The sequence below is a fragment of the Rhinopithecus bieti genome, unplaced genomic scaffold (genome assembly GCF_001698545.2).
Source record: "Rhinopithecus bieti isolate Rb0 unplaced genomic scaffold, ASM169854v2 scaffold_41082, whole genome shotgun sequence".
Classification (NCBI taxonomy): domain Eukaryota; kingdom Metazoa; phylum Chordata; class Mammalia; order Primates; family Cercopithecidae; genus Rhinopithecus; species Rhinopithecus bieti.
Genome location: NW_016817890.1, coordinates 1562575 through 1585732, shown reverse-complemented (window position 1 = coordinate 1585732; position 23158 = coordinate 1562575). Strand labels below are relative to the sequence as shown.

General features: G+C 46.9%; 1 protein-coding gene and 1 long non-coding RNA gene across 2 annotated transcripts in view; one reads left to right on the top strand and one right to left on the bottom strand.

Moving 5' to 3' along the window:
* Positions 1 to 488: 488 nt before the first annotated feature.
* LOC108518159 (uncharacterized) lies at positions 489 to 4885 on the bottom strand. Its single transcript, XR_001882303.1, has 3 exons — positions 4796 to 4885; positions 3958 to 4118; positions 489 to 621 (listed from the first exon to the last, which is right to left on the bottom strand). It is a non-coding gene; the product is annotated as an uncharacterized LOC108518159 (long non-coding RNA).
* Positions 4886 to 5049: 164 nt separating this feature from the next.
* WDTC1 (WD and tetratricopeptide repeats 1) overlaps positions 5050 to 23158 on the top strand; it is an 82338-nt gene continuing 64229 nt past the window's right edge. Inside the window, exon 1 of the mRNA XM_017856335.1 lies at positions 5050 to 5484. The gene's annotated coding sequence lies outside the window, so the exon portion shown is untranslated. The remainder of the gene's footprint in view (positions 5485 to 23158) is intronic.

Here is a 23158-nt window from a genome sequence, read left to right as displayed (position 1 = left end):
CTGACCTCGTGATCCGCCCGTCTCGGCCTCCCAAAGTGCTGGGATTACAGGCTTGAGCCACCGCGCCCGGCCCAGAAGTAGTACTGTTAAAAAAAAAAAAAGAAAAAAGTAGCACTCTCCCAAAATTGCTGTCTTTCCCATTTAACTTTTTGTACTTTTCTACATATATATCTATAAATATATGACATTTTTGTGTTAAATTTTACATAAGTGCCATACTGAATGTATTATCTTTAAACTTCCTTCCTTCACTCATTATGTTTTTAAGATTTATCTATCTCAATTGCATGTAAATCATTTAATTGGTTGTATGGTACTCCATGGTATGACTAACCCACAATTCATCCATTGATTCCCCTTACAGAAAGACAGGTTGTTTCCACATTTTTGCTATTATAATACAGTTGGAAGGAGTATTCTTGCCAATGTCTCCTCGTGCACACATGCAATAGTTCCCCTAAGGTATCAGAAGTAGAATTGCTGGGTTGTCAAATATAAGCATCTTTAATTGTAGGTTGAACATGCCCACTTTTGCCTAGGAATCCAATTAGGAGATGAAAATGTTGGTATCAGTGACTGCCTCTGGAGAGCTGGTGATCAGTTGAGGCATCATCTCATGCTCTTAGGAGAGAAAAAAACAGCAACATTCACTGCCATAGCTTTGTTTGAATACTCCTTGTTTGTTTCCAAAACCCAAATAAAAAAACATTGGAAATGGTCATTTAATTAAACATCTACCTAATACAATAATTGCTTCTAGAGTATCTTGGACACGTGTATATAGCCTGTACTTGAATACTACCAGAAACAAACAACTTACAACCTCTCAAAGTAGTCTAGCTCTGTTGGTTAGAAAATTATTTTAGGCCGGGCATGGTGGCTCACACCTGTAATCCCAGCACTTTGGGAGGCTGAGGTGAGCAGATCACGAGGTCAGGAGTTCGAGATCAGCCTGACCAACATAGTGAAACCCTGTCTCCACTAAAAATAATTAGCTGGGCAAGGTGGTGTGCACCTGTAATCCCAGCTACTCAGGAGGCTGAGGCAGGAGAATCGCTTGAACCTAGGAGGCAGAGGTTGTGGTGAGCCAAGATCTCGCCACTGCATTCCCACCTGGGTTGCAAAGTAAGACTCTGTCTGAAAAAAAGAAAAGAAGAAAATTATTTCATAATCTGAAAACACCTATGGCTGGGAAATGTGTATCTGATTTTGAACTTAACCATCTTCTTTTTCTTTCTTCTCTTTCTTTCTCTTTTTTTCTTTTCTGGACAGGGTCTTGTTCTGTGTACCAGGCTGGAGTGCAGTGGTGCCATCTTGGCTCACTGCAACCTCTGCTTCCCAGGCTTAAGCGATCCTCCTATCTCAGTCTCTCCAGTAGCTGGGACTACAGGCACGCACCACCACAACCGGCTAATTATTATTATTATTATTTTGTATTTTTAATAGAGATGGTGTTTGGCCACGTTGGCCAGGGTGGTCTCAAACTCCTGACCTTAAGTGATCCTCCTACTTCGGCCTTCCAAAGTGATAGGACTACAGCCATGAGCTACACCCGGCCCAGCCACCATGCCCACCCTAATTTTTTTTTTTTTTAAGATGAAGTCTTGCTCTATTGCCCAGGCTGGAGTGTAGTGGCATGATCTTGGCTCACCACAACCTCTGCCTCCCGGGTTCAAGCAATTCTCCTGCCTCAGCCTCCCAAGTAGCTGGGACTACAGGCAAATGCCACTATGCCCAGCTAATTTTTTTATTTTTAGTAGAGACGGGTTTCACTATGTTGGCCAGGCTGGTCTCGAAATCCTGATCTGGTGATCTGCCTGCTTCGGCCTCCCAAAGTGCTGGGATTACAGGTGTGAGCCACCACACCTGGCCAATGTTTATATTTTTTGTAGAGACAGGGTTTTGCCGTATTGCCCAGGCTGGTCTGGAACCAAAAGGTTGGGATTACAGGCATGAGCCTCCGTGCCTGGCTGAGTCTCTGTTTCTTCTAGGTACATTGGGAGTAAGAATCATACCTAACTCACAACATGGTTGGAAGAATCAAATGAGTTAGTGGGTGTTAATGTATATATATATATGTGTGTGTGTATGCATATGTATAGATTATGTATAAGTCTCTGCTATATGGAGAGAGAGGAAGAAAGAAACTCAAGGAAGCGTAAGAGTACGAGTGAGTACCTACTAGAAAATAATAAAGAGTAACTGCAGTTGTTAATAGTCTTCTTCCTAGTGGACCGAGGTGGCTCATGCCTGTAATCCCAGCACTTTGGGAGGCCAAGGCAGGTGGATCACCTGAGGTCAGAAGTTCGAGACCAGCCTGACCAATTATGGTGAAACCCCATCTCTACTAAAAATACAAAAATTAGCTGGGCATTGTGGTGTGCGCCTGTAGTCCCAGCTACTCGGGAGGTTGAGACAGGAGAATCGCTTGAACCCAGGAGGAGGAGGTTGCAGCGAGCCAAGATTGCACCATTGTACTCCAACCTGGGCGACAGAGCAAGCCCATCTCAAAAAAAATAGTCTTCTTCCTGTCATCAGTCTCTACCAACAAAAGTTCATTCTGACAACAAATGTTTACTGAGTTTCTGCTATGTGCCATAGACTGTGCTAGGCGTCACAGAAACATCACCCACTCTTCTCTGTCGGTATATCTAAGATCCTCTGTGACCTTGCCAGCATTAAACAAGAGTTTAAAATGGGGGTTCTCTGCCACAAAAAACAAGATGCTAAAACGATTTAAAAATGGGGGTTCTGGATTTGAATAGTCTAGGCTTTAATCCCAACCGTACCACTTCCTAGCTATGTGATTGTGGGAGTGTTTCTTTCTTTCTTTTTTATTTTCTTTCTTTCTTTTTTTTTTTTTTGAGACAGAGTCTCGCTCTGTCGCCTAGGCTGGAGTGCAGTGGCGCGATCTCGGCTCACTGCAACCTTCGCCTCTCGGGTTCAAGCTATTCTCCTGCCTCAGACTCCTGAGTAGCTGGGATTACAGGCGCACGCCACCACGCCCGGCTAATTTTTGTATTTTTAGTAGAGACGGGGTTTCACCATGCTGGCCAGGCTGGTCTTGAACTCCCAACCTCAGGCCATCCGCCCGCCTTTGGCCTCCCAAAGTGCTGGGATTACAGGTGTGAGCCACTGGTCCCGGCCGGGAGTGTGGGAGTGCTTCTTTTCTCTCTTTTTTTTTTTTTTTTTTGAGACAGTCTCGCTCTGTCGTCCAGGCTGGAGTGCAGTGGCGTGATCACAGCTCACTGCAAGCTCCACCTCCCGGGTTTACGCCATTCTCCTGCCTCAACCTCCCGAGTAGCTGGGACTACAGGCGCCCGCCACCACGCCCGGCTAATTTTTTTGTATTTTAGTAGAGACGGGGTTTCACTGTGTTAGCCAGGATGGTCTCAATCTCCTGACCTCGTGATCTGCCGGCCTCGGCCTCCCAAAGTGCTGGGATTACAGGCGTGAGCCACTGTGCCCAGTCTGGGAGTGTTTCTTAATCCACTAGTAAGCACTTATCTCCCATGGTAAGTATTCAATAAATGTTAGCTATTATTCAGTTTAATTAACCCAATGACCCTAACCAAGGTTGCAGCCTGAACCTGGGGAGCTACAGATAGATGATCTGAAAGCTTTCTTCTAGTTCCAAAGTCTATGATTTTTTTATATTCAGTGGAACAGCTGTGGGGGAGAGGTCAGGGGGAATGACCCACAGCATTTTTTAGGAGAAAGGCATAAAAGACTTTGTGAGCTGATGTCACAAGGGTAGGTTGTTACTCCTCTAAATGGGGAGAAATCTCCCTTGGGGAGAAATCACCAGTAACTAGAATACTACCTTTGTCTCTGGGAGTATTCAGGTATTCACAGAAAAATTCGTACTCATAATGTGAGCAGAACTAGAAAAAAGAAACAAGCTACATACGGAGTGATAAACACTATAAATGCCAAATACATATATTCAGTCCTTACTGAGAGCGGGTGCTGTCTGGTTTTCACAGGAAAGACAGGCAGTGTTCAGAGGCTCAGACTCTGGAGTCAGGCAGATCTGGGTCTAATTCCCAATTTGCCAATTTATCAGGACCCTGGGGGCAAGTTGCTTTTAGCCTTTCTGCTTCAACTTCTTTCCTTTTCTGCAAAACACAGACAGCGATAGTACCTACCTAAGGGACTGTACCCAATCCAGTGTAAATAAAAGTGAATTATTGTATCTGACAAATGGCACCCTATGGGTGAGTGACAAGTTTCCCTTGTTAGAAGGTGATGACACTTGTCTTCCCTTTCTGACTTGAAGTTTCATGGGTGGGGCCTGGTCTCTGCCTTAAGAAGATAGGCTTAGTACCACCCTTGTCAACTTGGGAACTTCCTTAATAAAGAGGAGGGTGTCTCCTCCATCAGCCCTGGGACTCCACAAGGCTGGAACTGCGTCTCTTCCTCAGAGATGGGAGCAGCGGTGACTCCGCGAGGGTCAGATGGACCTAGTCGCTCTCATCACCCCGAGGGCACCCAGAGTGTGTGTGGCTGACTCCTCTCCAGGTTACTCAGCGTAAGACCGATTCTCTTTCATCCTCTTCCTTAAGACCCAGGAGACGCGAGTGAGGACTGTGCCACTTCAGCAGTCCCCCAGAGCAGGAAGGAGTGGGCTGAGGCTCGGTTCTGGAGAGCCCTCGGGGCCCTAGCCTGAGAGGTCTCACAATTCGGGGGCTCAGAGTAAGTCTTAAGGAGCTCTTAAGGGGCTGTGCGGGGGCCTGGGGGCCAGTGGGCGAGCGTGTGAGCGGGTGTCCCAGAAGCAGTGTGAGGAGTGTTTTACCCGGTGGTGGGGTGGGAGGTGCGTCCGGGTAACTAATGGCAACCGGGCGGGGTGAGCCCGCTCGGCAGGAACTCCTCGACGGCGAAAAACTACGACTCCCAGGGTGCCCCGGGGCTTAGCCCAGCTTTCCCGCCCGCCCACTGGCTGCCGGTCCCGCGAGCGGCGAAGCCCATTGGCCACGGCGGTGCGGGGCTCCCCCACTAGCAGGTTAGTGGGCGCCGCCGGCAGCAGACGTTGACCGGGCGCGGGGGGGTAAGTGGGGGGGCCCGGCTAGCCATTCTGGAAGCTGCCGGGCGCAGTCTGCGTAGCGTACCCGCCGGCTGCGAGGCGCGAGGCGGAGGCGGAGACTGCGTGGCGCAGGCGCGTTACTGGGCTTCTCTTGGGTCCCCAGACAGCTGGAGGAGATAAACAGAGGAGGAGGAGGGAGGGGAGTGCGTGTGTGAGAGCGCGCGAGGGAGTGTGAGTGTGTGTGAGCGCGGGTGTGAGGCGGTGCGCAGGGGCGGGCGGAGGCGCTGTCCGGCCCCGGCCAGGCGCCGGGCGGGGAGCATGGGAAGGGGCTAGAGCTGCTTGAGCCCCCCAGCCCCCTCCCCGGGATCCTCGCCCCACCTCCCGGGAGAGGGGCCGCCCCCCCGGACGGATATGGGCTCCTGAAGTTGCGCCGCTGCCGGTCGGGGAAAGAGACCTGACAGGTACGGGTCGCCGCCGCCCCCTGCCCTCCGCGGGCGCCGAGGCTGGGACCGGCTCCCGCAGCCCCGGCGCACTGGCTGCCCGCTCTGGGCCGGCTCCAGCCCTACCGGCCTGGGGGCCTGAGCCCGCCCGTCTCGGGGCCCCGGGTGTCCCGAGAGGGGCCAGGCCTCGCCGGGGAGGAGGGCAGAGTGGTCCGGGGCGGGGTGGGGCTGAGGGTTTGGTCGGGACGCGGGGGGAGGCTGTGGGAGTGCAGGGAGGCTCTGCGGAGGGAGAGGTGGAAGTCGTTCCATCACGGGACTTTTTTTGCGGAGTTTTTGTTTGACATCTGATCTGGCGCCGGAGTCAGGAAGAAGGGGCAGGTGTAAGTGCCGGGAGGGCAACGCCGACCTGACCTGCTCTTAGTTTCTCGCTCGCTCTCTCTGTTTCTCTCTCTCTCTCTCTCTCTCTCTCTCTCTCTCTCACTCAGTGTGTGTGTGTGTGTGTGTGTGTCCACCGCAGATGCCTTCAGTGGCCCATCCTGGCACCAAACTGAACTCTGCCAAGGTGCTTCCACCAGGCGACTGTAGCACCCCGTATACAAAGGGCCTCTGCTTGGGAATGGGCCATTCAGTACCCACTTCAAAGGGTAAATAGGAAGTGAGGAGATAGAAGAGAGACTGCGAACCAGCAGGATCCACTTCTTGCACTGAAAGCCGCAGTGGGACGCCCCCTTGCCAGCCTGGTTGACTTTACTTGGTGTCTTGGGCTCTCTCTCTGCGGGTGTACTCCCAGGGTTTCTAGAGGGAGAGGTACAGGGGCCTGTGACTAATGTCTAACAGCCGAATTTGACTGTTTCCCCCAAAGTTCTTTTCTTCTGTGACTTTCTTTAATCTCCTGAAGTACTGGTAGAGCAACGCTATGGTTTTTCTCTCAAGTTGGTGATTTTAGGAGCCTGGTGGGGTGGCTGAAGCTTCCCCATTCATTCCAAGGATGGGGTAGATGATCTGGGTAAAGTGGCAGTGAAGCCTTCCCTTTCTAACAAAGCCTGCAACCGTTTTGAGAAGAAAACTTTTTGAGAGCAGCTTCTGATTCAAAGACATTATGAAATCCCCACCTAGGACACCGGTATGCCTAGTGGTCCCTCCTTAACTTTTCTGTGTCTTTTACAGTCGTTGAGTGGCCAGCTTCTGCTCACTGTCCTGAAGGAACTACTTAATGCTATTTCTGTCTTGAGTTCTGGCTTATTCTTGTGATTCTTATATCTGTAGCGGGATTGAATTGAATTTTTGCTGTTGAGTGTAATAGCCAGATCCTCTATAACAGACCAGGGAGTAACCGTGGAGCTCCTTTGGGCCGAGTCTGAGACTTACTGAGATTTCTTCATTGTAGGTTGTTGTATTTCACTGGCAGGTAGGAAATGACCTTTTCTATCATAGTTTGTGATCATGCTGCTTTAAGTCTGGAGTCCTGCTCTCCTTTCCTTTTTTGACCTATGTGGGAGCACTTCTGTTCTAGTCTTATCTCAATTTGAAGAAACAGTGCTTTTGGATCAACTCTGCAGAATAATTGAGCAGTAGTCCATATTTCTGCCTGGGACACCACCTCTGAGGGTCACGAGGGAAAGAGAGAACACGTTGTAAAGATTGTGATGACGAAGCTAATGATTATTTACCAGTTTCATACAATTGGCAGTTTTTTTAGCTGGAAGGAGTTCAGTATTGACTCATTGGGCATCTTATGTAGGGTGTTTTTGCACACCTAGACTTTAGGATTTGGAAAGACAACTGAAAATCATGAAGCCCACTGCCAAACATTTGTGGATCTTGAGGAGCCAACATCTAAGGAAGATCTAGACTATGACTTGTTCTTTAATTATTTTTATTTTTTCTCTCCTTTTTAAAATTTTGTTTATTTTTTGAGATGGAGTCTTGCTCTGTCGCGCAGGCTGAAGTGCAGTGGCATGATCTCGCTTACTGCAACCTCTACCTCCTGGGTTCAAGCAATTCTCTGCCTCAGCCTTCCGAGTAGCTGGGATTGCAGGTTTCTGTCACCATGCCCGGCTAATTTTTGTATTTTAGTAGACATGGGGTTTCACCATCTTGGCCAGGCTGGTCTTGAACTCCTGACCTCGTGATCCACCCACCTCGGCCTCCCAGAGTGCTGGGATTACAGGTGTGAGCCATTGTGCCTGGCCTCTCCTTATATTTTTATCTTTTGAGATGGAGTCTTACTCTGTTGCCCAGGCTGGTCTCGAACTGCTGAGCTCAAGGGATTCTTGTGCCTCTGTCTCCCTGGTAGCTGGGACTACAGACACGGCCACCATGACCACTCTCTTCTCTCCTTTTAAATTAAGGAATGTTGCTGACATGTGCAGTTCTGAGTCTCAGAGAGGAAGTCAAACAAAACATGTAATCTGGTAATACTTGTGTTTTCTTTGGGTCACTGGTTTAGTTATCTATTCTGTTTCCTTTCTTCTTTCCGCCTCACCTTTCCAGATGCTCCACTGCATCTTTAGGCTGCCATTGCAGATTGCTGGGCCCACAAAACCGTTAGGTTGTACTTTCTTAGCTATCATCTCTTCAAAAGCCAAAGTTCTGGCAATTGCTATTAGAAACCAGTTCCTGGCTGGGCGCAGTGGCTCATGCCTGTAATCCCAGCACTTTGGGAGGCTGAGGCGGCTGGATCATGAGGTCAGGAGATCAAGACCATCCTTGCTAACACAGTGAAACCCCATCTCTACTAAAAATACAAAAAAATTAGCTGGCCGTGGTGGCACGCGCCTGTAGTCCCAGCTACTCAGGAGGCTAACGCCGGAGAATCGCTTGAACCCAGGAGGTGGAGGTTGCGGTGAGCTGTGATCATGCCATTGCACTCCAGCCTGGGCAACAAGAGTGAAACTCTGTCTCAAAAAAAAAAAAAGAAACCAGTTTCTTGGGGTGGTTAATTTACTTTGAGAGGTATTTACCAGTTGGGATATGTCCTAAAAAGTGACTGACATTTTATTCAGGGCCTGGTATATCTTGGGCTCAGTGCTAGCTAGTATTTTTACTTTATCCAGTGTAACCTTCATGACTGTCCTGTGAAGTGAGAATCATTTTCCCTATTATACCTACGAAGAAACAGATTCAGAGAGATTAAGTAATTTGCTTAAGGTCAGATAGCAAGTAAGAGGAAGGATTGGAATTCAAACCCAGGTCTGTCTGCTCTGTGATACTGAATTGCCTCTGGGACTCTGACACATGAGGAAGAACTGAAAAGACCAAGGCTAAGAGCCTGGGGGAACATGTTACTTCATTCAAATACCTGAAGAATTGTCATGGGGAAAAGAAACTGGATGTTCTCTGTGATTCTAGAAGGCATCTCAGGATTAAATGACATAATTTCCAAGAGGGTAGACTTTGGTTTAATAGGAGATAATGTAGCTTTCTAAAAACAAAATGGGCTGCCTTGTGAAGGAGTGAGTTACCCATCATTGCAGATATTCAAGCAGAGAGTTTGCCACATTTTATTGATTGATTGATTGATTTTTTTGAGACAGCGTCTCACTTCGTCATCCAGGCTGGAGTGCAGTGGCATGATCTCGGCTCACTGCAACCTCTGCCTCCCAGGTTCAAGCGATTCTCATGCCTCAGCCTCCCGAGTAGCTGGAATTACAGGCATGTACCACCACATCCAGCAAATTTTTGTATTTTTGTAGAGGGTTTCACCATGTTACCCAGACTGGTCTTGAACTCCTGACCTCAGGTGATCTGCCCGCCTCAGCCTCCCAAAGTGCTGGGATTACAGGCGTGAGCCACCGCGCCCAGCCCCGGCTAATTTTTTTGTATTTTTAGTAGAGACAGGGTTTTGCCATGTTGCCCAGGCTGGTCTCAAACTCCTGAGTTCCACCTACCTTGGCCTCCCGAAGTGCTGGAATTACAGGCGTGAGCCACCGCTCCTGGCTTTTTTTTTTTTGAGACAGGGTCTCACTCTGTTGCCCAGGTGGGACTGTTACAGTAGTGCAATCTTAGCTCACTGCAACCTCTGCCTCCTGGGCTCAAGTGATCCCCCTGCCTCAGCCTCGAGAGTAGATGGGAATACAGGTGTGTGCCATCACGCCTGGCTAATTTTTTAATTTTTTCATAGAGATGGGGTTTCACTATGTTGCTCAAGCTGGTCTCAAACTCCTAGGCTCAAGCAATCTGCCTACCTCAGCCTCCCAAAGTCCTGGGATTATAGATTTGAGCCACCATGCCCAGCCTCCCTGTCTGTTTGATCTGTAAAACTTAACATGGCTTGGCATGGTGGCTCATACCTGTAATCCCAGCACTTTGGGAGGCCTAGGTGGGCAGATTGCTTGAGCCCAGGAGTTTGAGACCAGCCTAAACAACATAGTGAAACCCCATCTCTACAAAAAAATTAAAAAATTAGCCAGGTGTGGTGGCATGTGCTTGTATTCCCATCTACCTGGGAATCTGAGGTGGGGGGATCACTTGAGTGCAGGAGGCAGAGGTTGCAGTGAGCCAAGACTGTGCTACTGAACTCCAGCATGGGAAACAGAGACCCTGTCTCACACACACACAAAAAAAAGCCAGTTGCGTGTTGGCTCATGCCTGTAATCCTAGCACTTTGGGAAGCCAAGGTGGGCAGAGCTCAGGAGTTGGAGACCAGCCTGGGCAACATGGCAAAACCTGTCTCTACTGAAAATACAAAAAATTAGCCAGCCGTGGTGGCACAAACCTGTAATCCCAGCTACTTGGGAGGCTGAGTCATGAGAATTGCTTGAACCTGGGAGGCAGAGGTTGCAGTGAGCCAAGATCGTGTGCACTCCAGCCTAGGGGACAGAGTGAGACTCTGTCTCAAAAAAAAAAAAAAAAAAAAAATCAAAACCAAAAAACTAATGTGTATTGAATATTTAATATATACCAGGCACTTGCTAGATACTTTTTCTTTTCTTTTTTTTTTTTTTAAGACAGAGTTTCACTCTTATTGCCCAGGCTAGAGTGCACACAATCTCGGCTCACTGCAACCTCCGCCTCCCAGGTTCAAGCGATTCTCCTGCCTCAGCCTTCTGAGTAGCTGAGATTACAGACACACGCCACCATGCCCAGATAATTTTTGTATTTTTTTTAGTAGAGATGGGGTTTCACCATGTTAGCCAAGCCGTTCTCGAACTCCTGACCTCAGGTGATCCACTCGCCTTGGCCCCCCAAAGTGCTGGGGTTACAGGCGTGAGCCACCAGGCCCAGCCCTACTTTTTCTGCAGTGTATCTTGTAATCTTCAGAACTCCCCTGGAAGGAAGGTATTACCATTATCCCCACTTTACAAATGAGAAATTGAGACTCTAGAAAGTTAAGGAATATGCTGGAGGTTACACAGCTAGTAGTGTAGGGCTGATATTTGAACCCATGTCTCCTCCTTAGCTGTGTGACCTAGGGTCAATCATGTATCCTCTCAGAGCTATAGTTTCACCTATAAAATGAGGCTTATTGTAGTACCTACTTTGTAGTGGGTTTCTGAGAACTAAATGATGAAATACATCCTTTTTACTAGACCTCACTGATTGCCCTCAAGAGCCAGGTCTTGGATGTAAAGGGGTACCACTTATTCGGCTTCTTCTGGGTAAATTCAGGTCTGTATGTAACCCTGAGAGTTCTGGGGCCCATGTGCTATTAAGTAATAGCTGCTGACTCCTTGAAGGCCTTTTTAGCATTGATGATTAATACCTTAAAAACTTTAAGCCTGGGCTGGGCATGGTGGCTCACACCTGTCATCCAGAACTTTGGGAGGCTGAGGTGAGCGGATCCCAAGGTCAGGAGTTTGAGACCAGTCTGGCCAAGATGGTGAAACCCGGTCTCTACTAAAAATACAAAAATTAGCCTGGCGTGGTGGCAGGTGCCTGTAATCCCAGCTACTCGGGAGGCTGCGGCAGGAGAATCGTATGAACTCAGAAGGTGGAGGTTGCAGTGAGCTGAGATCGCAAGACTGTACTCCAGCCTGGGCGACAGAGTGAGACTCCATCTCAAAAAAACAAAACAAAACAAACTTTAAGCCTGAATAAGGGGGGGATGCAGTCAAAAGGCCAGAGGGTATAGGAGGCAGTGTCATAGGCCCTGTACAAAGAAAATTCTCAGCTACTACTGCAGAACCAGATTTGAGGGTCACCGTTGGCATTTTTGTATTTATTATCTTCTTTTAGGATACAAGGTCACAACTGCTAGAGCTGTGACAGAGCTCAGTGCCAAGAATAATGACCCTTAATCCTCCCTGTAGCCATCTGGGGAGGTATTAACCCCATTTTCTTGGGGGTGGGGTGGGGAACAGGATCAGACCTTGCCCAGGGAGCTCTCCAGAGGCTGTTGAGGGCAGTGTTTGGATCAGGACTTTTGTACAATTTTGTCCTTATTCATGACCCCCAAATTCTATAAAACTACTTATCCCTGAACCTCTTAGGGAGCCTTCCTGAAAATGGGAGCTAGGCCTTCCTGGTCAGGGAGCTTCATCAGTTGAGGCTCGAGTGTTTGGGTGCTGATGGCCTACCTGGTTCCCTTTTGAGTCACACATCTGGATGTAACACAACTGTCACTGAGTTAGAAGGGAAACATTTCTAAATTGAATGGTTTAATTTTCCTTGACCTTGCAGCTAGTAGTAGAGTTAGAGGATGAAACTCCAGAGCCTTCTCCACAAGAGATATTTTGAATTGTGGCAGGATTTGTCAGGATGAAAGTTAAAACAAAATCCAAGACTGCAGATGCTCTGAAATAGTGAGAGAGTATAGCATTATCACTTTTATATGCTTCCTTTTCTCTGTTTCCTTCCACTATCTTAAGGTAATTGTGGGGCCTAAGAGCAGACAGGAAAAGTAGCTATGATCACTGGAAAACAAAGTTCTGAAAACATCTAGAACAAATTTTCACACAGCTCAAACAAGTGGCTGGGTGTGATGCTTCACACTGTTTTTGTTTGTTTGTTTGTTTTTTGAGCGTCTCACTCTTTCACCCAAGATGGAGTGCAGTGGTGCAATCTCGGCTCACTGCAGCCTCAGCCTCCTGGGTTCAAGTGATTCTCTTGCCTCAGCCTCCTGAGTAGCTAGGATTACAGGCATGTGCCATCACACCTGGCTAATTTTTGCATTTTTAGTCAAGATAGCGTTTTACCATGTTGGCCAGCTGGTCTCAAACTCCTGACCTCAAGTGATCATCTTGCCTTGGCCTCCCAAAGTGTTGGGATTATGGGCATGAGCCACTGTGCCTGGCCAGATGGCTCACACTTGTAACCCCAGCACTTTGGGAGGGCGAGATGGGAGGATTGTTTGAGGTCTGGACTTCGAGAACAGCCTGGGCAAAATGGTGAGACCCCCATCTCTACAAAAAAATAAAAATAAGCCAGGCATGGTGATTTGCACCTGTAATCCTAGCTACTCAAGAGGCTGAGGCAGGAGGATCCTTTAAGCCTGGGAGTTCAAAGTTGCAGTAAACTGTGGTAGTGCTACATTCCATTCCAGCCTGGGGAACAGAGCTAGACGCTGTCTCTCTCTCTCTCTCTCTTTTTTTTTTTTTTTTTAGAGATGGAGATGGAGTTTCGCTCTTGTTGCCCAGGTTGGAATGCAATGGTGCAATCTCGGCTCACTGCAACCTCTGCCTCCCGGGTTCAAGTAATTCTCCTGCCTCAGCCTCCCAAGTAGCTGGGATTACAGGCGTGTACCACCATGCCCGGCTAATTTTTTGTATTTAGTAGAGACAGGGTTTCACCATGTTGGTCAGACTGGCCTCGAACTTCTGACCTCAGGTGATTTACCCACCTTGGCCTCCCAAAGTGCTGGGATTACAGGCGTGAACCACCGCACCCAGGTGACCCTGTCTCTTAAAAGCTCAAACAGCAATACAGAGCCTGCTGGGCAGGGGAGGAGACATCAAGGTGAGTTTCAATCTAAAACTTCCCAGAAAGTGAAGCATTGCTTAGAAGCATCTCCCTTCTACAGAGAAAACATCAATTAGTCCTACATGGGATTATTTAAGCCAGGAGCCTCAAAGATGGCTAAGAAGTTTCCTAAAGATGCTTTGGTGATGAGTCTATTCTATTTGCCAGACCTTTCCCAGAAACTGTCCTTGTGCCAACTTCGTCCATGACCCTGAAATGGCACTCTTTAAATTTGTGTTTGAGATCAGCAGAGGCAAGGCAGCTTAACCCTAAGGAATGGTAAGAGACATAGTTTCAGCAGTTTCCTGAAATTGTATGGATACTGATATTACAGGTGTGAGCCACTGCTCCCTGGCCAGTGATTTTTTTTTTTTTTTTTTTTTTTAGACAATGTCTCACTCTGTTGCCCAGGCTGAAGTGCAGTGGCATGATCTCGACCTTGGCTCACTGCAACCTCCACCTCCCAAGTTCAAGTGATTCTCCTGCCTCAGCCTCCCAAGCAGTTGGGATTACAGGTGCCCGCCACCATGCCTGGCTAATTTTTGTATTTTTAGTAGAGACGGGGTTTCACCATGTTGGCCAGGCTGGTCTGGAACTCCTAACCTCAATGATATGCTCGCCTTGGCCTCCCAAAGTGCTGGATTACAGGTGTGAGCCACCACGCCCGGCTGAGTAATTATTTTTTAGTGGCCATTGGCCTGGCCCCTGGAGTCAGACTGTATAGATTGACTCTCTGTGTAAGAACTGTGTAACTTTGGCAACTTCACTTTTCTGTGCCTCAGATCCTGCATCTGTAAGATGAGGATAACAGTAGCACCTGTCTCATAGGATTTTTATGAGGAGTCTATGAGATGACACTTATAAAATGTTAGAATATTCAATAAATATTATTTAATAGGATCAGTGTCAGGCATTTTACATGCAAGTGCTTCTGTTCCTCCTCACCCTAATCTCAGTTTCAGATTAGGAAACTGAGGTTTAGAAATGTCAAGCCAGGATCTGGCACGGTGACTCACATCTGTAATCCCAACACTTTGGGAGGCTGAGGTAGGCAGATTGCTTGAGCCCAGGAGTTCGAGACCAGCCTGGGCAGCATGGTGAAACCCCATTTCTACAAAAACAGATGCAAAAATTAGTCAGATGTGGTGGCGCATGCCTGTGGTCCCAGCTACTTGGGAGGGGAGGATCTCTTGGGCCCAGGAGGCAGAGGTTGCAGTGAGCTGAGATCATGCTACCACACTCCAGGCTGGGTGACAGAGCTAGACCCTGTCTCAAAACAAATAAATTTTTTTAAAAAAAAAATTAAAAGAAGAGACATAGGAAGATGTAGAAAAGAATATATATATATATATATATATATAATATTGTTGTGTTGTTTGAGACAGAATCTCGCTCTGTTGGCCCAGGGGCTAGAGTGGAGTGGCCGGATCTCAGCTCACTGCAAGCTCTGCCTCCCGGGGCTTATGCCATTCCTCCTGGGCCTCAGGCCTCCCAAGTAGGCTGGGACTACAGGCAACCCGCCACCTGGCCGCTTGGTTTTTTTGTATTTTTTTAGTAGAGACGGGGTTTCACTGTAAGCCAGGATGGTCTCGATCTCCTTGACCTTGTGATCCGCCCGTTTCGGCCTCCAAAGTGCTGGATACAGGCTTTGAAGCCACTGCGCCCGGCCGAAAAAAAAATTTTTTTTAAAGGAAAAAATGTCAAGTCAGACAGGGAAATAGGGGTGGCCAGGGTGGCAGAGCTGGGATTTGAACCTAAGATCTGTTAGGTCCACAGCTACACTCTTCATTTTATTATGCTCTTTGTTTGGTTTGTTTTGTTTCGTTTTTGAGACAGCGCCTCAGTTTGTCACACAGGCTGGAGTGCAGAGGCACAATCATAGCTCAGTATAACCTTAAAGTCCTGGGCTCAAGCAATCCTCCCTCCTCCCTCCTGCCTCAGCCTTCCTAGTAGCTAGGACTACAGGAGTATGCCACTGTGCCTGGCTAATTTTTTTTTTTTAATTTTTTGTAGACACAGGGTCTTACTCTGTTGCCCAGACTGCTCTCAACCTCCTGGCCTTCAAGTGATCCTCCTGCCTTGGCCTCCCAAAGCACTGAGATTATAGGCATGAGCTACCACACCTGGCCTTATGCTATTTCCAATGACCTTTAATGCACTGAAAGTGAAGTTCAGTCCTCACTTTGTTGCATCTTTCATCTTTTTTGTAGGATTGCTCTAATAGAACCACTATAAATAGAGTGAAAGGAAACTTGCATACATCTTTGCATAATTCAGAATGTTGAAAGGGGGTCAGTTGTCACCCTGATTGGGGGCATGTCCCTGCTATGGGAGGTAGCATGTCCAGAGGAAAGAGAATACAGATGTTTTAGGTTCCATCTCTGGTTTGCTGCTAACCAGTAGTGTCTACTTAAAATCGCAGGATAGTGTCATTGGAAGGGGTTTTGTAGCTTATCTCAGAGTCCACCTCTCATTTTACAAATGGCAGAATAGACTGAGGGAGCAAAATGCCTCACTCGGTCATACAGCCAGATAAAGGCAGAGGCTGGCCTGAAGCACAAGATCCTAGATCTCCCAATCCAGTGCTTCTTCCTCAGTACCATATAGTGTTCTGCTTCAGTTCTCCCTTATTCAATGGGGATTATTATTGTACATGAATATTCATAGCAGCATTATTCATAGCAGCGTTATATTGGCTTTCTGCCTTCCTCAAAGGATTGTTGCAAAGTTCAAATTAAAAGTTTGAACAAAAGTACTTTGATAGCTATAAAACATTGTATGTATGCAAGGTGGTCATGCCATTATTCATTCAGCAAATAGTTATTGGTGCCTGCTAAGCTTACATCACTCCTGGAAGACCGGGGGATCAATGGAGGAATCGGATGACGAGCAGGCCCTCAGCATGCTTTTAATCTTCTTAGAAAGAGAAGCCACGTAAATAACCACAGCTCAAGGTAGGAGACAGATGAAGGAGAGGCTAAGAATGAAATTTTCTTTTCATAGCCTGTGATTTTGAGGTAGAGAAAAGAAAGGGGTTTTTGTTTTATTTTGTTTTTGGTTTGTTTTTTTGACGGAGTCTTGCCCTGTCACCCAGGGTGGAGTGCAATGGCGTGATCTTGGCTCACTGCAACTTCCACCTCCCAGGTTCAGAAGATTCTCCTGTCTCAGCTTCACGCGTAACTGGGATTACAGGCACCTGCCGCCATGCCCAGCTAATTGTTGTATTTTTAGTAGAGACAAGCTTTCACCATGTTGGCCAGGCTGGTCTCGAACTCCTGACCTCGTGATCCACCCATGTTGGCCTCCCAAAGTGCTGGGATTACTGATGTGAGCCCCGGCGCCCGGCCAGAATCTACTCTTCTAATTATACAATTCATTGGTTTTAATATAGTCACAAAGTTGTGCAACTTGTCACCACTATCTAATTCCAAAACATTTTTATCCCTGAGCTATCACATTCCTCCCCAACACTCCCATCTCTTTTTGTCTCTGTAGGTTTTCCTATTCTTGACATTTCACTTAAATAGAACCATACAATGTGTGTGGTCTTTTGTGACTGGCTTCCTTCACTTAGCAGAATGTTTTGAAGTTTCTTCCATGTTGTATGAATTAGTACCTCATTCCTTTTTATGGCTGCATAATATTCCATTACAGTGGATATTATCACATTGTATTTATTTATTCATCAATTGATGGCCGTTTGGGTTGTTGGGTTGTTTCTAATTTGGGCTGTTATGAATAATGCTGCTCTGAGTATTCATGTACAGCTTTTTGTATGGACATGTGTTTTCTTTCTTTTTTTTTTCTTTTTAGATGGAGTCTTGCTCTGTCACCCAGGCTGGAGTGCAATGGCATATCTTGGCTTACTGCAACCTCCGCCTCCCAGATTTAAGCAATTCTGCCTCAGCCTCCCAAGTAGCTGGGATTACAGGTGCCTGCCACCACACCTGGCTAATTTTTGTATTTTTAGTAGAGACAGTGTTTCACCATGTTGGCCAGGCTGGTCTTGAACTCCTGACCTCAGGTGATCTGCCCACCTCGGCCTCCCAAAGTGCTGGGATTACAGGCGTGAGCCTCCGTGCCTGGTCTTTTTTTTTTTTTTTGAAATAGGGTCTCACTCTGTCGCCCAGCCTGGAGTTCAGTGCCACAAACATAGCTCACTGCAGCCTCAAACTCCTGGGCCTAAGTAATCCTCCTGCTTTGGCCTCCCAAAGTGCTGGGATTACAGACATGAGCCACTGCACCCAGCCTGTTTCTGCATTATTATTTTATTTATTTATTTATTTATTTTGAGACCGTCTCCCTCTGTTGCCCAGGCTGGAGTGCAGTGACACGATCTCTGCTCACTGCAACCCCTGCCTCCTGGGTTTAAGCGATTCTTCTGCCCCAGCCTCTTGAGTTGCTGGGATTAAGGCACCTGCCACCATGCCCCTAATTTTTGTATTTTTTTTTTTTTTTTTGAGACGGAGTCTCGCCCTGTCGCCCAGCTGGAGTGCGTGCCGGATCATCAGCTCCACTGCAACTCCGCTCCCGGTATCCCACCATTCTCTGCCTCAGCCTCCATACTGGGACTAATAGGATCCTGCCACCTCAGCCTGGCTAGTTTTTTTGTATTTTTTAGTAAGACAGGGTTTCCCAGTGTTTAGCCCAGATGGTCCCTTGATTCTCCTGACCTCGTGACCGCCCGTCTCGGCCTCCCCAAAGTGCTGGATTACAGCTTGAGGCCACCGCCCGGTCTACATTTTTAGTATAGGATGAGGGTTCACCATGTTGGCCAGGTTGGGCTCGAGACCTCCTGACCTCGTGGCCCTGCCCAGGCCCCAATGCTAGATTACAGGTGTGAGCCCCCCAACCGCGCCCCAGCCTTGTGCAGTTTTTTTATATAGGTATAACTCATGTCATGGTGGTTTGTTGTGCAGATAATTCGTTACCTCGGATACTAAGCCTAGTACGCCAATAGCTATTTTTCTGATCCTCCTCCCTTTCCCACCTCCAACCTCAAAGTAGGTCCAGTGTCGTTGTTCCCTTCTTGTGTCCATGAAGGTCTCATCCTTTAAGCTTTCCTTACAAGCATGAGAACACGCTGTATTTGTTTTTCTGTTTTCTGCTTAGTTTGCTGAGGATAATGGCCTCAAGCTCCATCCCCATGTTCCTGCAAAGGAGCATGATCTTCAAATTTTTTTTTCCCCTTTTTTTTCTTTATGGGCTGCATGGTCCATCCATGGTGTACAGGTATCACATGTTCCTTCTTTCTTTTTTTTTTTTTTTGTTGTGAAAATGGAGTTTCGCTCTTTTTGCCCCAGGCTGGAGTAGCAATGGCGCAGTCTCAGCTCACTGCAACCTCTGCCTCCTGGATTGCAAGTGACTCCTGCTTACAGCCTCCCAAGTAGCTGGAATATAGGCCCCCTGACCCATGCCTGCCTAAATTTGTATTTTAGTAAGAGACGGGGTTTCACGATTGCCAGGCCGGTCTTGAGCTCCTGAACTCAGGATCCACCCCCTCCGGCCCTCCCAAGAGTGCTGGGATTACAGGGGGGTACCACCGGTGCCTTGGCCTGTACGCACATTCTTCTTTACTACCCATCTGCCGTTGATGAGCACTTAGGTGATGTCTATGTCATTTCGGCAAATTTGTGAATAGTGCCACAATGAACATACTGCACAGTGCCATGTGTCTATGTGAAACGATTTATATTCCTTTGGGTATATAACCGCAGTAATAGGATTTGCTGGGGCAATGGTAGTTCTGTTTTTTAGCTCTTTGAGGAATCTCACACTGCTTTCCACAATGGGTGAACCCTAATTTACACCCCACTAACAGTGTAAACAGGTTGCCTTTTCTCTGCAGCCTCGCCAGTTATTTTTTTGACCTTTTTTGATAATAGCCATCTGACTATTAGAGATGTAATTCTCTTGTGGTTTGACTTGCAATTTCTCTAATGATCAGTGATACTTGAGCTTTTTTTTTTTTTTTTTTTTTTGAGAGGAGTCTGGCTCTGTCGCCCAGGCCCTGGAGTGCAGGCATGGATCTCAGCTTTACTGCACGCTCCCGCCTCCCAGGTTTCACGCATTCGCTGCCTCACCTCCCGAGTAACTGGGACTACCAGGCGCCCGCCACATCGCCCGGCCCCCCTAGTTTTTTTGTAATATTTTTGTAGAACGGGGTTTTCACCGCGTGTTAGGCCCAGGATGATCTCGATCTCCTGACCATCCGTGATCCGCCCATCTCGCACTCCCAAATGCTGGGATTACAGGCCCTGGAGCACCGGGCCCCGGCCACTTGAGCTTTTTTTGCATTATGCATGTTGGCTGGCTTATCTTGTTTTGATTTGAAAAGTGTCTATTCATGTCCTTTGCCCACTTAATGGGATTGCTTTTTTCTTATAAATTTTAGTTCCTTATACATGCTGGATATTAGACCTTTGTCAGATGCATAGTTTGCAAATACTTTCTCCCGTTCTGTAGGTTACTTGTTTTTTTTTTTTTTTTTTGAACGGAGTCTTGCTCTGCCGCCCAGGCTGGAGTGCAGTGGCCGGCTCTCAGCTCACTGCAAGCTCCGCCTCCCGGGTTCACGCCATTCTCCTGTCTCAGCCTCCCGAGTAGCTGGGACTACAGGCGCCCGCCTCGTCGCCCGGCTAGTTTTTTGTATTTTTTAGTAGAGACGGGGTTTCACCGTATTAGCCAGGATGGTCTCGATCTCCTGACCTCGTGATCCACCCGTCTCGGCCTCCCAAAGTGCTGGGATTACAGGCTTGTAGGTTACTTGTTAATGATACACTTTAAAATGATTAATTTCATCTTTTGTGAATTTCACTTAAAAAAAAATTTTTTTTTTTGATTCAGAGGCTTGCCCTGTCACCCAGGCTGGAGTGCGGTGGTGTGATCTTGGGTCACTATAGCCGAAAACTCCTGGGCTCAAGCGTTCCTCCCACCTCAGCCTCCCAAGTAGCTGGGACTGTAGGTGCGCCACCGAACCCAGCTAATTTTTTAACTTTTTATAGAGACAGGGTTTCACCATGTTTCCCAGCTGGTCCCAAACTCCTGGGCTCAAGCAATCTTCCCACATTGGTCTCCCAAAGTGCTGGGATTGCAGACTTGAGCCACTGCACTGAGCCTTAAATTTTTAAAAAAGAAACCATATCCTGGCCGGGCTCAGTGGCTCACACCTGTTAATTCCACCACTTTTGGGAGGCTGAGGCAGGCAGATCAGTTGAGGCCAGTAGCTCAAGACAAGCTTAGCCAACATGGCGAAACCCCATCTCTACTAAAAATACGAAAAATTAGCGGAGTGTGGTGGCACATGCCTGTAATCTCAGCTACTCTGGAGGCTGAGGCATGAGAATCCCTTGAACCTGAGAGGCAAAAGCTGTAGTGAGCCGAGATGACACCACTACACTCCAGCCTGGGCAACAGAGTGAGACTCTCTCTCTCAAAAAAAAAAAAAAAAAAGCCATATCCTTCATATCCTTTAGCTGTCACTTCTCTATCCCCCAATTCCCTTCAGCCCTAAGCAACCATTAATCTACTTCCTATTTCTATTCTATTTTGTTCTACTTTATATAAATGGAATTATGCAATATGTAGGCTTCTTTCACTTGGCATAATGTTTTCAGAGTTCATCTATGTTGTAGCATGTATCAGTACTTCATTCCTTCTTATGGCCAAATAACACTCCATTGTATGGATATGCTACATTTTATTTACCTGTTTATCAATTGATGGATGTTTCCACCTTTTGGCTATTATGAATAATGCTGCTCTAAACTTTTTTTTTTTTGAGACTGGATCTCTGTCTCACTAAGGCTGGAGTGGCCTGATCATAACTCATCGTAACTTCAAACTCCTGGATTCAAGCAATCCTTCTGCCTCAGCCTCCTGAGTAGCTAGGGCTATGGATGCATGGCCACCACACCTGGCTAATTTTATTTTTTGTAGACAGGATTTTGCTCTGTTGCCCAGCCTGGTCTTAAATTCTTGGCCTCACGTGATCCTCCTCCTTGGCCTCTCAAAGTGCTGGGATTACAGGTGTGAGCCAGTGCACCTGGCCTTGCTATAAATACATTCTCGCACAGTGTGGTGTTTCTTCACTTTTAACAAAGTCACGATTTTCCTTCTGATTTTGCATTTCAAACCTAATACGTGATAAAGACATCCATAGTCTGCCTCCTCTGTCCTACAATGAAATACTCCTTGTCAGCTTCATCTTTGGTAGGGAAATTAGGGGGGACATGTTATAATCCATGCTACTGAGCAAATATAACAGGGGTTACCAGGTTTTAGTAGAATTCAAATTTGGCTGACATTTGTTGAGCACCTACTACAATCCAGATACTGTTATGTACTATCTTTTTTTTTTTTTTTTTTTTGAGACAGAGTCTTGCTGTATCCCCTAGGCTGGAGTGCAGTGGTGCAATCTCGTCTTACTGCAACCTCCGCCTCCCAGGTTAAAGCGATTCTCCTGCCTCAGCCTCCCAAGTAGCTTTGTATGTTTAGTAGAAACGGGGTTTTGCCGTGTTGACCAGGCTGGTCTCAAATTCCTAACCTTGGGTGATCCACCCACCTCAGCATCCCAAAGTGTTGGGATTACAGGCGTGAGTCACCACACCCGGCCCTGTTCTGTATTTTCATATATATTTTATCATGTATTCACAACAACCCATTAAAGTAGGTGTTAGCATCCCCATTTTACAAATGAGGAAATTGAAACTCAGAAAATTTAAGTAACTTCCCTGCATAGGTACTAATTGGCACACTGAGGGGGAAGCTGGAACTCAGGCCCAGGTGCCTAAGTATTATATGTTTTTTTCTTTCTGCTACATTATCCAGAGCCAATCAAAAGACTATAGCACACATGAAAGGGGTGGTTCTTCATATTTGGGTATTACCATTCAATTCTGGGTTCTAGATGAGTGATCTTCACAAATGTACTTTGTTTTAAGTCATTCAGGTATTACTGATCACCTTGGCATTATGATTAGACTAATTCCTCCAAATCGAGCTGTTAATTGACTTTTTTTTTTTTTTTTTTTTTTTTTTTTTGAGACAGTCTCACTCTGTGACCCAGGCTGGAGTGCAGTGGTGTGATCTTGGCCCACTGCAACCTCTGCCTCCCAGGTTCAAGCAATTCTCCTGCCTCAGCCTCCCTAGTAGCTGGGATTACTGGTGTGCGCCACTACTCCTGGCTAATCTTTTTTTTTTTTTTTTTTTTTTTAAGTAGAGACAGTGTTTCATCATATTGGCCAGGCTGGTCTCGAACTCCTGACCACAGGTGATCTGCCCGCCTCAGCCTCCCAAAAGGCTGGGATTATAGGTGTGAGCAACCACACCTAGCCAGACTTTTATTTTCTTGTTAGTATCCTTTAAAATCATAGAGATAGAGGCTTATAGAAGAAAGTTTTCCAGTAGCCTGAGTTAAAACTTTGTAGAAATGATGGGGTTACATGGTGATATGCTAGACATTTTAGAGCTCCAGGAATAGAATACCTTTTGGGAGGTGTAACATCTGCATAGCAACACATATTTTCTTTGTAACATTATGTCTTGTGTTTTCTTCTGTACCTTAAGTATTTTTACATTTTTCATAATCCCAGCTCCCAGAAATCAGCTGCTTGCTTTCTCTTTAATTCATTGAGTATTTACTAGAGCTGGTCCACAATATCCTAACTTATAGTAGACCTATGGGCCTGGGCACAGTGCTTCATGCCTGTCATTACAGCACTTTGGGGAGCTGAAGCAGGAGGATATCTTGAAGCTAGCCACGCAGTCGAGACCAACCTGGGCAACATAGCAAGACCCT